We start from the raw sequence: 14,958 nt of genomic DNA, 5'->3' as shown, positions 1-14,958 counted from the left end.
TACACTACTGCTTTTATTATATTGTAAACTGCACAGTATCATGTGACAGAGAGATTGGTGGCTTTCAAATGTAATGAATAAATAAAAACCACATTATTATGGACAGTGACCTTTGCTGCTTTTCCTATATTGCAAGTTGGGGAAGAAGAAATTATCATTATAGGTTGTAAAGAGAGTCAAGATCAATGTTTCACAAGGACTGAGAGTTCTACAATTGCTTTAAAGACGGTGTCTGGCTTTGTGCCTGTGTGCTCATCCATAGTCACATCGCTTTAGTGGAATTTTGAGCAAAAGTGTTATTTTCCAGGATATATTTCTTTTACAAAACAAAACAAAACAATGCAACATTCAAATGAAGGAGGTAGGAAGTCTTCACATTTTGGTAGAGATGTTTGCACCTAAGAGCACTCCCACTTGTTTAGCAGATGCCCTGAAACTGAAAGACACCTTGAACAGGACAGAGTTTTCCTCAGAACCATCTGCTTCAAAGCTGCAAAGCTGCAGGAATTAGGATAAGGATGAAAGAACAGACCAGATTCTTCCTGAATCTATTGGCAGTGTGAAGTCTTAAGCTATCTATTGGCCCTTAGCGTGGGTTACTTAGCCAGGAAGATAGGACAAAGCAGCAGGCTCATCCATAGGAATGGAAAGAAAAATCCAGATTCTGGCTATGATTACATTAACACTTCTTAATTTATGTATTGAATATGTATTCCAGGCTATCACACTTGTGTGTCTATTTTTAAAAAGAGCCACTTCTATTTTGAGGTGATCAATGTCATCTCTTGATCAGAGTCATCTTTTTCCTTTCAGAAATATTTCCCTGTTGGATTTCTATTTCACCTTCTCCACAGCTCAAGGAGTTGTTGATAGTCCTCCTTGGTAGATAGTCTGGCTAAGAAGCCGCAGATGGCCCCGAGTCGCCTGGTAGCTTCCAGAGGCAATATGGCCTTGAATCTGAATCCTCTGGTCCTAATTTAACATCTCAACCACTACTATCCTTGTGTCAAAAAGTGTAGCCTGAATCTCAAGTCTAGGTAGAAATTTTTAAAACCTAAGTGGCGTAGGGGACCTGCCAGAAAGTCTCAGAACATAGCAACGGTCAGCAACACACTCATGACTTGTGTGTTGGCCAAACCCGGCAATTCAAAATGAAGGCTTAGTCCCTTGGCGCAACTAGGTGGCATGGCTCTGTTTGAAGCCTGCCTGTCAGCACGCCAGGCGTGAAGCCGAGGGCTGTCAGTGTGCCATCTTGTTCATTAAACGAGGGCTCTCCGTTCCCTTGCAGTGTGATTAAAGCAAATAAACCAAAGCCCTTGATTGTGTGTATATATATTGAACATGGGTAAAAGAAGGAATATGGATGTAAACACAAATACTTGAAGTCAGGCTGTGTATATTACAAAGATCCTGACCATTTGTTAGGCAGTGACTTGCTTGGCATCTATTCCTGAGGGCCTTGCTTTTCTTGGTGTGAGGAAGATTGACTCCTTGGGTTTAATATAGCTCATAGAGCTGCCATTGTTGAGCCTAGAAAGAGCTAACTGAGTATGCAATTTGCCTTCCAAGGTCTTCAGCCGTTTTATTGTAATTGACAGGTCAGGCAGCACTTTGAAGTAGAAAACCCACACATGTTTGGCACACGTTTTCTACCGGAGGTTCTTCCAAGTGATGACAGACGGGCCTAAATAGCTTCATGCCCATATACATCCCATTTCCTCTGCTAGACCCTTACCCCAAAAGTGCCGTGATGGGTAAATTAACAATTGCCTCAGGGAAATCTCATTATTTAGCTTGCCCTATCTGGGTGGCAAAAGCTCATCTGGAGGAAAATGAAATGAAATGATAAAATATGTGAAGCTTTGCTGCATGTGACTTGATAGCTCACTATATCCTTCATTATGAACTGGCACCGTTACAGAATAAAGGCCCAAGGTCTGCCAAGGGTAGCAATTCATTTCTTTTGATCTTCCCCTAATCATTAGCTGTAATGTTGTATAATATTTGGACTCCCAGACAAAGCAGTTCATTATTATTTTGTACAAAACATCATGTATTGACTTGATATCTCAACTGCGTTCCCAAGAAGTTCAGGGCAGCATACATATACTCACCACATCTTCTTTCTACAATGATTTTGTGAAGTAGATTGGGTCGAGAACAATGATTCAAGTCCCATTGTCTCGTGAAGATCATGACAAACGGGATATTATCTTTCTCTTCCCTGCATAAAACCACCCAAAGAGATATACACTTATGAACTAATACTACTGCTAGTAAAAATAACAACAGATACAAATGCACATCTCTGTTTAAGTCCATAATGGTTACCATACCAAGTATGTCAGCATACTTATAAAACTACAAACACATTTCAAATTTACTTTGGCCAAGATCACAAAGGATTTTATCAGTAGTTCTAAAATTACTGAAATGATACTCTTAAATATTTCTCATTAACAGCTCGTGATGTCAATCTTAATCTAAGATATTATATTGCTTTCTTAGCCAGCATCTCTCCCTTCCAGTGACTAGCTCAACACGTATTGTATGTATTTGCTTTCTTAGTTCTTTCCTGAATTCTTAAAAAAAATTAGTATGTACATTTTTTAAAAAAAGGCTTTCCTTTTGAATTCATTTAGCAGAATATTTTGCCTGGGTAAATTTGTAATAAAATACTAAAACCAATAATTCTTATTATATTATTTTAATTTGTATTTTATATATTTTTATATTTTATGTTTCATGTTTCAGATTTTATTTTATATCACATTTATATAGCTGACCATGTGGGTGGTATGCCACAATCTCATCATTTAAATTCTGAGTCTTTACTCATACTGAATTATGATGACCACCAATGTTTAAGGTTAAAGGTAAAATACCTTTAACAATATCATAAAAGCCACCTGGATCAATTTTGCAACATAATAGCTCTGCCATCTCATTTTTCTTGCATAATAACGGATATAGTAGAACCAACAAATTAAAGATAAACATTAATTACTAAATAGATAGTGTTTCCTGGAGAGCCTTAATTGGTTGCCCGTCAAAGCAGATCAGTCTAAAGTGTCTCCTTCAAAGGTGTCCTTATCTTTTGTTGTCTGCAGTTTCAACTATGTTTTCAACACCCGCATTACAAATGTCCATTACAAGCTTTTGGTCAGGTAAATTACACAATGACATGGTTGGTTAAAGTAGGCAAGCTGCTTTGTCTGTTAAAGCAATGACGGGTGTTTGTATAAATCTTTCATCTAAAACCTTTCAGTCTTTCTAAGGATCTATTTATCTCGCTAAAAGAAAAGGTGGCTGCAGAAAGTCTCCTTTGTGACAATCATTTGATTAACCTCCTCCCCTTCCTGGTCTATTAATAGGAATCAGCTTTTTTAATGGACTGGCTCATTGTTCAGCAAAATTCAGCTTTCAAGTCTACTAAGTATTTGAGGGATACAAGCATTTACATAAGAATATGTAGATATGTCAGGAATGTATGCAAATGGACAGGCCCTATTCATTTTATTTGCTAACACTACAAGGAGGGAACAAATGGAGAACCCAATAATAAATGTTGATGTTTCAATGGCATTTGATGTTTTGTAATGGCATTTATTTGTGGCATGTTTTTCTCCCTCGTTATGATTTTCCTCCCTCGTTCTAAGCTTCAGTTCAGTGTTACACATCCCTCCCCCCCAATTCCAGTTAATCTTTGTTTGCACTGGAAAGAGCTTATATGGACATCCAGAGGAATTTAGGGTTAGCTGGATTTAAACCATTCAAGGTCTGCAATTTAGTCAAATACGATGATTCAGTTAAATTGAATAATTACATTTTTTTCTAGTTTGACCTGCTTGTTAGCTGTAGTGTTGCTTTTGATCAGTAGGAGACGGCATAAAACTCAACTCAAATATACCCAACCGTCTTCTTCTAGGACTCTTCTGCATAGTGAAATCTTTAAAAACTGCACACTTCCATGTCTGGCACCGATTAAATGTTTTTCTGTTCAGACAACAGAACAGAACTTAAGCCTGCAATTAAAAAACAACAACACAGGAGGTAAAACAAAGAAGTGTGTGTGTGTGTGTGTGTGTGTGTCCGTCCTGGTGAACTACTCAGTATTTATCTGATCTTGTCCTAGAAGTGATGTGCTTAGGGTAGCAATACCAACCAATCCTAGACTAGCTATCCTGATTCTCATCTTACCCACCTGTCAGTGGACAAAGTCAAAGGAAGCTGATTTTAAGATATGGAGAACATAAAACATTGTTTTATTTCTGTTCTGTTGTTTCACTACGTTTCTCAGGAGGATAGCATCTATTCAAAGATTGTGCCGAGGTTCATGCTTGCTAAAGTTGGCCAAGAAATATATCTAAGAGAAGGGCTCACAGCAGTGGTGGGTTCTGGATCCCGTTGCAACTGGTATGGTGCAACGGGGCTGGGCATCCACCACATGCACAAGCACAGTGCGCACATGCGTACTTACCACCCTCGACACTTCGTGATGCTCCAGCTGCTCGGCAGAGCTTTGCACAGGCACCATACACTCGGTGCACGTAAGCCCCAATAGGCTCAAATACAGGTAAGGAGGGCAGGCAGGCAAGCAGGCCCTCTGGACCACCGTATCAGAACGGTGCCTGGTACTCCCAGCAGACACCGGTACGCCCGTACCAGGGCGTACCGGTTGTATCCCACCACTGGCTCACAGGTAAAAAGTTAGAAATGAGGTTTCTTCATTTTCATCCTTGTGCTGCCTATATCCCAGCTCACTGTGTGAAATAGCTGAAGACTGTACTTTTAAAATAGGTGATCTGACATACTGTGATTGCACATGTTCCTTTAAAGAATTCACCAGGCTGAAAGGGCAGCATATGTCAGACAGGAGGGCATCACTGGCCAGATTTCTACAGAGCAACGGAAGGACACCTTATCTGCTGCTAGCAAACATGTCACCAAGCATCTTATCACTGGAGGTACTGAAGTCAATGCTTTCCAAGTTACAGCGGGCTCTCTATATTTAACAGAGTACAAATCAATCCATTTATTGACTATCATTTGAACAGGGCAATTAGAAAGTAGGGATTGCCATATATGTTTGTTTCTGTGTGGTCCTAAACTAGGTAAAGTTGGAGAAGTTATTGTAAAGTTGGTATTTTTGGAAACAATGCAACTTAAATATGACATAGAGCTATTTTGTTTCAACAGGGTTTAGTTAAAATTAATCTAATCTATACTGGGAACGTATGAACCCCATTTCTCATATGCAGGGCCGGATTTAGATGAAAAGAGGCCCTAGGCTATTCCACTTATGGGGCCCTTTCACCTCCCATTTTTAAGTTTGTAAATTACATGAGAGATAATAAAATACATCATTACTGTGATATATATCAATATATTAAATGAAACATGTTGTAATTGGTACTAACCTTTATAAACAATGTGGCACGGATAATAAATAAAAATAAAAGGCCCCTCTTGATCTTGAGGCCCTAGGCTGAAGCCTAGTTAGCCTATAGGAAAATCCGGCCCTGCTCATATGTGTTATTTTTATTTTTTTAAAAAGAAAAGGATATATGGAATCAGTTTTTTTTAAATGAAGAAGTTCATTGTTCAGCAAAATTCAGCTTAGTGTTCAAGTTTGGCTCAGCCTTTCATCCTTCTGAGGTGGATAAAATGAGGACCCAAATTGTTTGGGGCAATATGCTGACTCTGTAAACTGCTTAGAGAGGGCTGTAAAACAATGTGAAGTGATATATAAGTTCAAGTGCTATTGCTGTTGCTTGCTAGTGTAGTGCCAGTTTGGTCTAGTGGTTAAGGCACCAAAATAGAAAGCGAGAGACTGTGACTTCTAGTCCTGCCTTAGCTGTGAAGACCAGCTAGGTGACTTTGGGCCTGTCACACACACACACTCTCTCTCAGCCCAACTCACCTCACAAAACTGTTGCTGTAGGGAGAATAGGAGGAGAAAGGTGTGTGGAATATATTTACCACCTTGAGTTATTTGTAAAAATAATAAAGGAGGAGTAAACATTAAATAAATAAAATTGAAAAAAGACACACAACTCAGTATGATATAGCAAATTGAGGATTTGATTCAAAGGTGTGATTCAATCCAGCTGTCTTCAGTCTTAAGTTTAATGATTTCTACTTACAGACTCCTAAAACCCAGCATTCTTTTCAAAGAGAATAACAGCTGGTAGGCAGTCACTGAGTCCTCTCAGGCCATGCCACAGAATGTCAGGGGGTTGATTCAGTGGTGGGTTCCAGATTCCGTTGCAACCGGTACGCTGCAACAGGCGCCGGCATCCACCACGTGAATGCCGGCATAGCACGCACATGTGTATTTACCGCCCACGACACTCCAGCTGCTTGGTGGAGTGTCGTGCAGGTGCTGTACGCTCCATGTGGGTGTGCAAAAACCCCGATTGGCTCAAATAGGGATAAGGAGAGCGGATGGTAGGGTGGGTCCTCTGGAGCACCGTACCGGAATGGTACCTGGTGCTCCCAGCAGGCAATGGTACGCCCGTACTGGGGTGTACCAGTCATATCCCACTACTGGGTTGATTTTTGAAAACTTGTGTAATTTTCAGTTTTCTTTTAAAAGCATAACAGACTTCACGTACTAAAAAGAATAACCTCAATAAAATATCACAGAAAATGAGATCATGTATCAAATACAGTATTAAATACGGAGATCAAATATTAAATACAGATAAAAAATCTTTAGCATATATTTTAACATTTTAAAAAATGTTAAAGTACTTTAAGAGCACTCAACCTGAACCTGAGAGAAAAATAATATTGATGTTATTTTTATTTGCTTTAGATGGGTCAACATCAGTGGTGGGTTGCAGGCGGTATGCCCCGATACAGGCGTACTGGATCCTGCCCGGAGCACCGGGTACCGTTCCGGTGCTCCAGAGGGCCCACCCACCTGCCCGCACTCCTTACCTGTGCTTTAAGCTTTTGGTGCTTCCGCGCACCCGCAGGTTGCATATGGCGCCTGCGCGATCGTCCGCCGAGCAGCTTGAGCTTCGCGGAGGCTTGTGGAAGCATCATTTGATGCTACAATGCATGCACGTGCGCCGCACACATGCATTTGGGTGAATTCGGAATCCACCACTGGTTAACATTCACACTGCCTTATACTTGTATGGTGCAAAATTGCAATATCTAAGATTGAATCACCAGTAATTCAGTGCCAATGTTAAGAAACAAGTAAAATATTCTTGCCATAAGCCAGCGGTTCTCAAATAGTGGGGCGCGCCCCCCTGGGGGGGCGCGAGGCTCCGTAAAGGGGGGCGCGAAGGCTCCCTTTCCATCTGGGTGCAACGGCGGCGAAGGCGTGGGCGAGGCATAATATATGCCGCCTGGAAGTGGCAGCACTTCGGACTGTGGATTTTCATTGGAGCCGCGGGCTGGAGCTGTGCAAGAAGCCTGCTCGGGCGGGGGTGGGAGGGAGGGAAGCATGGGACCGCCCGTCTTTGCCACCGCGTAGCTCGCCTCCCCGCTAGCAGCTCCACCGCCAGCATTCCGTCTGGAAGCTCCACCGCAACAGCCGCTGTTGGGGAAGGGACAAAGGGGCGGCGGTCGCCCAATCTTGCCACCGCCACCCCTTCGCCCCTGGTAACAGTGACTGTTGTGCTGCTGCTTCCAGCTGGGATGCTGGAGGAGCTGCTGGCAGGGAGGGAGGGAAGAAGGGCAGAAGGGAGGTGGAAGGAAGGAAAGAAAAGCAGACACGCCGGAGGGAAAGAGGAAGGAAGGCAAGCAGGCAGGAAGGAGGCAGAAGGAAGGAGGGAAGAATGGAACTGGAAGGGAGGCAGGGAAGGAGGGAGGGAGAAAGGAAGGATAGGAGGATAGGGAAAGAGGAAAGAAGGCAGGCAGGCAGAAGGGAGGGAGGTGCAAGGAAGGAAGGAAGCATAGATAAGCAGGAGGGAAAGAAGGCAGGCAGGCAGGAGGAAAGAGGAAGGAGGGAACTGGAAGGGAGGCAGGGAAGGAGGGAGGGAGAAAGGAAGGATAGGAGGATAGGGAAAGAGGAAAGAGGGCAGGCAGGCAGAAGGGAGGGAGGTGCAAGGAAGGAAGGAAGCATAGATAAGCAGGAGGGAAAGAAGGCAGGCAGGCAAGGGGAAAGAGGAAGGAGGGAACTGGAAGGGAGGCAGGAAGGAAGGGAAGGAGGAAGGGAGGGTGGAAGGAAGGATAGACAAGTAAGAGGGAAAGAGGAAAGAAAGCATGTGACTACGGTGGGAGACGAGGAAAGACCGGTGTGCTATGTTATGCAGAGGTGTACTTATAACAATTTTATAGACAAATGATACTATTTACAGTCGCGCGGGGGGGGGCGCGAAATGTTTTCTTCTTCCTAGGGGGGGGGCATGACAGAAAATAATTGAGAAGCACTGCCATAAGCTAAGGGACATCTTGCGGAAACTGCTAATTCAAGTAAATTGCATGTGTTAAAGCAACAGCACCTTTTCTTCAGATTCTCATGAAAATGAAAACAAGCAGGTGGTGTACTCATGCATCACATCTTCAAAATTATTTGTGGACATTACATGTACAGCCCTATGATCTTTATTTAGATGTAAGACATTTCCAACATCCTCTAATCACTAACTACCTTTAGCGTTCAACATCTGGAAAACAGACGAAAATATGCCAAATTGAAACTCATGTCATAGGATTGCAAGAAATTGCTTGTTTAAGTTTTAGTGGGATCAACCAAAAAGCATTCTTATCTTCATTAAATGTATGAATCATCTATCCATTAATTTTCATGTATGAGTAAGAAATTGAGTCATTAAACTGTATCAAGGAGAAATAATCATGGCCCTTGTAGAAAAGTCAGAAATATAGACAATCTTAGGAATATAATATTGTTCTAGTTCCTGAAAAAAGCCACTGTGCTTTAACAAATTTTTCAGTGAAGCATCTCTTCAAAGCACCTCTCCCAAGCAAAGTGGTGACCCACGTTTTAAAGGACTGAAATGGATTAGCTGCAAGGCTTCACTGTGCTGATCTGCAGTCCTTTCCTTTAGCAAAAATGACATCTCTTCAAAACACTTTGTTACAGCCAGGTAGTATATATTGGTGTCCTGCCTGCAGATGACGTTCACCATTCTTTAAGTTTTCAAAAGAAATGGGATATGTTAGAGTCAAGTTTTCTTTCCCCATTTGATAAACCATTTTTCTACACCAGCTTTTCTCAACGTTTCCACCTTGGAAGAAGTTCTTAAATAATTTTTAGGTGTCAAGGAATCCTTGCATCTTTCTTATCTCCCTCCCTCTCCCTCCCTCCCTCCCTCCCTCTTTCTTTCTTTCTTTCTTTCTTTCTTTCTTTCTTTATCTCTATCTCTATCTCTATCTCTCTATCTCTCTATCTCTATCTCTTTCTCTCCCTCTCTCTCCCTCTCCCAAATTCAAACACACTGAAAATTTCACAATACAATTTATTTCTAACCTATACAATCTACATTTTATATTTGCAGTAGTAAAGCAACAGGCCTGTAGCATTCCAATTAACTCAAGAGGTAAAATAATGCAGCACACAAACAGTTCAAGAAACTGTTTAACTTAAAAAAAAACAATCACTATATCTCAGGAAATTCATACCAACCCTCTATCAGAATCCCAGTTGAGAAAGGGTGTTATAGACACCCCCAAAACAAACAAATATCTACCCGAATCCACATCACAGCCTGATTTTCTATAGCTCAGCTTCATGCTGGGCAGGTAGAATGGGAATTGCCTAGGAGATACTTCATTGGATCTTTCAAGATGTTTGAAGTGAAGATACTTCCATCCTTCTGAAAAACCTTCTCTGGATCAATTTGCTTTGAATTCCAATGGCTGTTTCGGCTATGAAGTAGCTGAGAATCTTCCTGTAATTTTTTTAAAAAAAGATTAATGTTACCAATATATTTAGATAAATATATCCAATAGTAGAAATGTGTATATTTTGTTTTCTTTTAATTTTCAGCTGACTGACTTGACACCTTTCAGTTGTATTCTTTAATTAGACATATGCTGCCAAGAAGGAGCTGAAGTGGATTTTGCCATATTTTTTTTGTCCCGTGGGGAGAAGTGGTCTTCCCTTGTGTCAGACTTCTGAGGGCAAACATTTATCTGACTTTCATGGAGAGAAATGGAAAATGCTGGAGAAGAAGCTTAGCTATTTTCAGAAGTGAAACCCTTAGCCCTGGGTCTTTGTGCTTTGATTGTGGCTTAGTTGTTGGTATATACCTAATGAGCGTGGCAATATATCTACCAGAAATATACAATATAAAAGGGTTTTGCTAGCCTGTTAAACAGGGATGCAGTGGGTGAGAACTCTGTTTGTTTAGAGTTTTGAATGCTATAGGGCTGAGATGGCAAACCTATGGCATGCATGCCAGAGGTGACACTCAGAGCCCTGTCTGTGAGCATGGAAATAGTCACCAGCTACTCTTCTGGTTTCCAGCTGGTCTTTGTGGGTCCCGGAGAACCAGAAAACGGCCTGAAAACAGCCTGAAAAAATGGCCAAAAAACCAGTCTGCTTTTTGGGCCATTTTCAGGCCATTTTTACCTGAAAACGGCCTGAAAAACAACCCCAAACAGCCAAAAAACAGGCATGCACATGCCAGCCAGTTGGTCTTCAGGTTTACTGCAAGTGAGCATGGATGCACATTCCAGTTTGGGCACTCAGTGACAAAAAGCTTTGCCTTTTTGCTATATCACTGCTATAGGGACATCTTAATTTTCAGGACAAGGTTTAGAGGTTTGAGAATTTTTGAGGGTTCAGACTTGGAACTTAACTTGAAGTCAAATTGTAGGCATCATCAGTCTTCTTAAAATTCAGAAGATGAAGTACTTTTAATTATTAAACATCTTTATTCAATTTTAATTGTATCTCAATTGTTTCATACAAAAGATAATGGTATTACAGATCCCCAAATTTTTTATACAGAACTATATATATTGTGAGAGATAATAGTATGAGAAGCTGTACTGATCTGATGAAATTTGGCTTTTTCTCTCCTTTGAATATCACTTGTGCAAGGCCATATAAAACCTTACGTTTGCATTATATTAAGTATACTGGAAATATAGTTACAGTAGCGGTACCCGAGAAGCCTGGAGAATAGCGTTGGCACATTTCATCCTGGGCACTTCTTATATCCCCTTATTTCAATTTTACTTTACCCAAGGGTAAGAATAAAGTATGTAGGTCCCCTTTAAAAGCTGTTTATTTGGTATCTGGTGTTTATTTCAAGTTGGCTGTTCCAGCAAGTGGTTTTCCTTCAGGTGTATGCTTTTAGCCTGTGTGCCTTGCTTTCATTTGTCTATTTCTTCATGGAGGACATAGGATTTAGTCATCTTAACCCTGTGCTATAGCATGGAACACATTGGCATCTACTTTGAACAAAGAGAGCGATCTAACTTTGGACCTAAAGGTTTTCTGCATATAAGACATCTCCTGGTTCTCCTTATCTATTGCAAAAAAATTATCTTAAATTTTACATTGCAACTAAAGTTATCAAAGACTGATAAATTTAGGATTCCCTACTTCCGTGGAATTGCTGAAGAGGTGTGCTTTCTTGGTTGCTTCAGTTGAGGGCACAGCTATGTGTTCACAAAGGATGTGAGAATATCCTTTCCGGGGGAGGGCAGGGAGAAGGCCACAGGATCCATAAATACAGTGCATTCTAGACCAAATCTTGGATTAACGATGCTAGTTCCTAATATATTCATGTGTGTAAGAGAAACCAAGCCAGTGGTATAATGTTAAAGAGAAAATAGACTGATTTTCATGATTCTAGCTTCATTTTACATCAGGACTTTGTCTATTATAACTTAACATTTTCATCCGCCTCCATTGTTTGTAGTAGTTAACTCCAGATGAGTTTCATTAACAAAGCAAATAAGTTTGATTAATTGTTGGACAGCGCTAAAGGTTGTTGGTTTTTTTTTGTCTGTTGACCAAATTGTCCCAGTCTAAGCAGTGAAAAACTAACAAGGCATAATAAAACAGAAGAATAGTTAAACAGTTTTTTTCAGAAAAAAATCCTTTCTTTCATTTACATGAAAGTTCAAATGAACTAGTGGGTTACACACCCACATCAGGGAAAGAATTTGGTTTTAAACATTCAGGGACGAAATTATTTATTAAATGTTTGCCAATATAGAAGACCTGTAAGAATTATTAGTATACTTTTTTTTTTTTTGGTGAGAGGAAGAAGTAAGTATACTTTATGATTGACTTTTATGGTGACCAGCAACTGGAAACACTTCATAAATCTACTACTTTCCAAACAAAGGATGCCATTAGCGAAGAGGTAATTTCTGCACGGATTATATGTGATGGAGCTGTCCGTCGCTGCAGATAAATTATCGCTAATAAAATTTTTGTTTCTACTGTTTCTCTGCTCAGACCAATGAGCGTCTTTCCGAAACTGACACTTGGCACCATCCCACATCAATCTTGCAAAGGTTGCATTCATCTTGGCAGTCCAGCTAAATTAGAGAAAAGCATGTGTGTTATTTTAAACAATCGCAGCTTGCCATCTCCCCATAAAAAGGATGAGATTTCCATTAGCATCTGACATCAGTTTGGACCCAGAAACAGCAGATTTCACTGCAGTTCAGTAAACAGTTTAAATTTGTTCCTCACAGATGATGTGAAACCCTGCTTCTTCTCTGCTCTTCAATGTATAATAATGATAATGAATTAGAAGGTTTTTCTGCTTTTCAGATGCTATAGATATCTGATGGCTTGGGGCCTATTGCAACTTATGTTATTTCAAACTTGAAATAATTCTGATCTTTCTCTCCTGCATTTGCTAAATATTTATTTCAATTGGGTGTTTTTTCTGATTAGAGGCAGAAAAAAAATAAAAACAGTTTAAGATTAGCTAAAATTATGTCACTCTGTTTGTGACATAAGCATACACATTAGAAAGAAGGAGGCTTGTATATTTTCTTAAGAGGAATTGTGGGTACTCGGTTCCCCTACTAAATTTCACAGAGATACTATTCAACTCTCTCTGTTTAGTCCAAGAGTATTATTGGGGGAATGTTGCATTAATTTTAATACAGATAGCAATGCTTCCTACTAGCTGCAATCAGAAATCATAAACTGCACCATGTATAATCACAGAAATGATGGTTGAGGATAAAGAAAGGACAACTAGTTTTAAAATATTTCTTCTTCAGAGATGTTGCTTACTATTAGATAAAGTGTAAATGCTGAAAAATGTTTCTACCTCCCTAAGCCCAGATATAGTACTTGGCATTTGTGAATCTGATAGCACCGGGATTTAGGGGCTTAGGAGATTTTGCTAATATTTTTTTCATTTATAGCTATTTAAATAGATCTTATTAAAAGTAAACACACACGCACACACAGAGCAACCAACACATCTGTCAAACCCACTTCAGGTTCCCCAAGTGAGCAACATCGGTCCTTCAACATCTGAACAGCAGGTTTCACTCCAACTGAAGATAATATTCTGAGCTTTATTCGACATATTTTGCTCATTTCAAATGCTAAAAACTACCTTAATTCTTACAGATATAACAATGATTTCTAAGCAGACGTTAATGCTCTTTTTTCTAGTCTCTGGCTATCCATAATCCACTAACTTAAATCACAGCAAACAATTCTTACGCATTCCATTTATGACCTCTAGGTCCGTGATGGCAAACCTGTGGTACTTGAGCTGTTGCCCCTGCTTGGCTCTGCCGTGCATGTGTACCCATACACCCACCAGCCAGCTAGTTTTCGGATCTCTGCCACGTATGTGCAGGGGGTGGGGTGCATGTGTGAGACGCGCATGGATGTGTGTGGGCAGAACACACTTGGGGGGCACACGCACATGTGCAGGAGGAGGGGCGTGTGGGAGCACACGTGCATTATGTGCGTTTCAAGGTCCTGATTACTATCTTTAAAGCGCTCCATGGCTCAGGACCTAGTTACTTGCGGGATCGCATCCTCCCACATACATCCCTGCGGCCAATCCGCTCTCACAGGGAGGGCCTTCTCCAAGTGCCATCCACTAGGCAATGCCAGCGGGCAGCGCCAAGGAGTAGAGCCTTCTCTGTGATGGGCCCAACCCTCTGGAATGACCTCCCCCCCGACATTAGAACCACCTCGGACTTCCGCTCCTTCCGGCAAAAATTGAAGACTCACCTGTTCCGATTAGCTGGCCTGGCATGATTATAAATGTTACATCTATGAACTCCTGGTAGTATATTCTCATCTGGTTATTTTAAGGGTAATGTTTTAGTTTTAATTGTTTTTAGGGCTTTTAGCCTCATATTTATTCTTCTGTACAGTACTCTTAATTTTAACCTCCTCCACATACATACATATATTTATAGTTCTATTTATATTTGTATTTTATCCGTTATTTATTGTGGACTGTACACCGCCCCGAGTCCCTTTTTGGGAGAGGGGGCGGTTTAGAAATGTGAATTAATAATAATAATAATAATAATAATAATAATAATAATAATAATAATAATAATAATAATAATAATAATAATAATAATAAAAATATAGTGCCGATGAAAACGTGCCATAATGGCCTGTTATTACAACTCAGAGCCTGGGAAAAGAGGTTATTTAAAGCGAATGTATGAATTATGGAAACAACAACATCCAGATTCAAATGTTAGTGAACAACGACTTGCAGATCAAAGGCGATTTATTACACGGAATAAAGTGTTTAGTGAAGTTGAACTTGAGGAAATTCAAGCAAATTGCAAAACTGAGAAAACAACATCACAAGCAGAAATAACTGATACTCAAGACACACCTAAAGGCATTGTAGTAGAACTCCCAGAAGAAGCTGTCGGGGAGGAAATAACAACACTATCACCAGAACCAGTTATCACTGAACCAACTGATGAACTAACTCAGAAACAAAAAGAATTGAAGGACAAGATCATGGAGCATTTTCTGCTTAATAAGGAACGGCAACGTTTACC

General features: G+C 40.4%; 1 long non-coding RNA gene across 1 annotated transcript; it reads right to left on the bottom strand.

Moving 5' to 3' along the window:
* Positions 1–9,568: 9,568 nt before the first annotated feature.
* LOC309383680 lies at positions 9,569–11,917 on the bottom strand. The gene is made up of 2 exons (XR_014173893.1): positions 11,824–11,917; positions 9,569–9,868 (listed from the first exon to the last, which is right to left on the bottom strand). It is a non-coding gene; the product is annotated as an uncharacterized lncRNA (long non-coding RNA).
* Positions 11,918–14,958: the final 3,041 nt, after the last annotated feature.

The sequence above is a fragment of the Natrix helvetica genome, assembly GCF_964273705.1.
Source record: "Natrix helvetica genome assembly, chromosome: 1".
Lineage (NCBI taxonomy): Eukaryota > Metazoa > Chordata > Lepidosauria > Squamata > Natricidae > Natrix > Natrix helvetica.
This window is presented reverse-complemented; position numbering and strand designations above follow the sequence as displayed.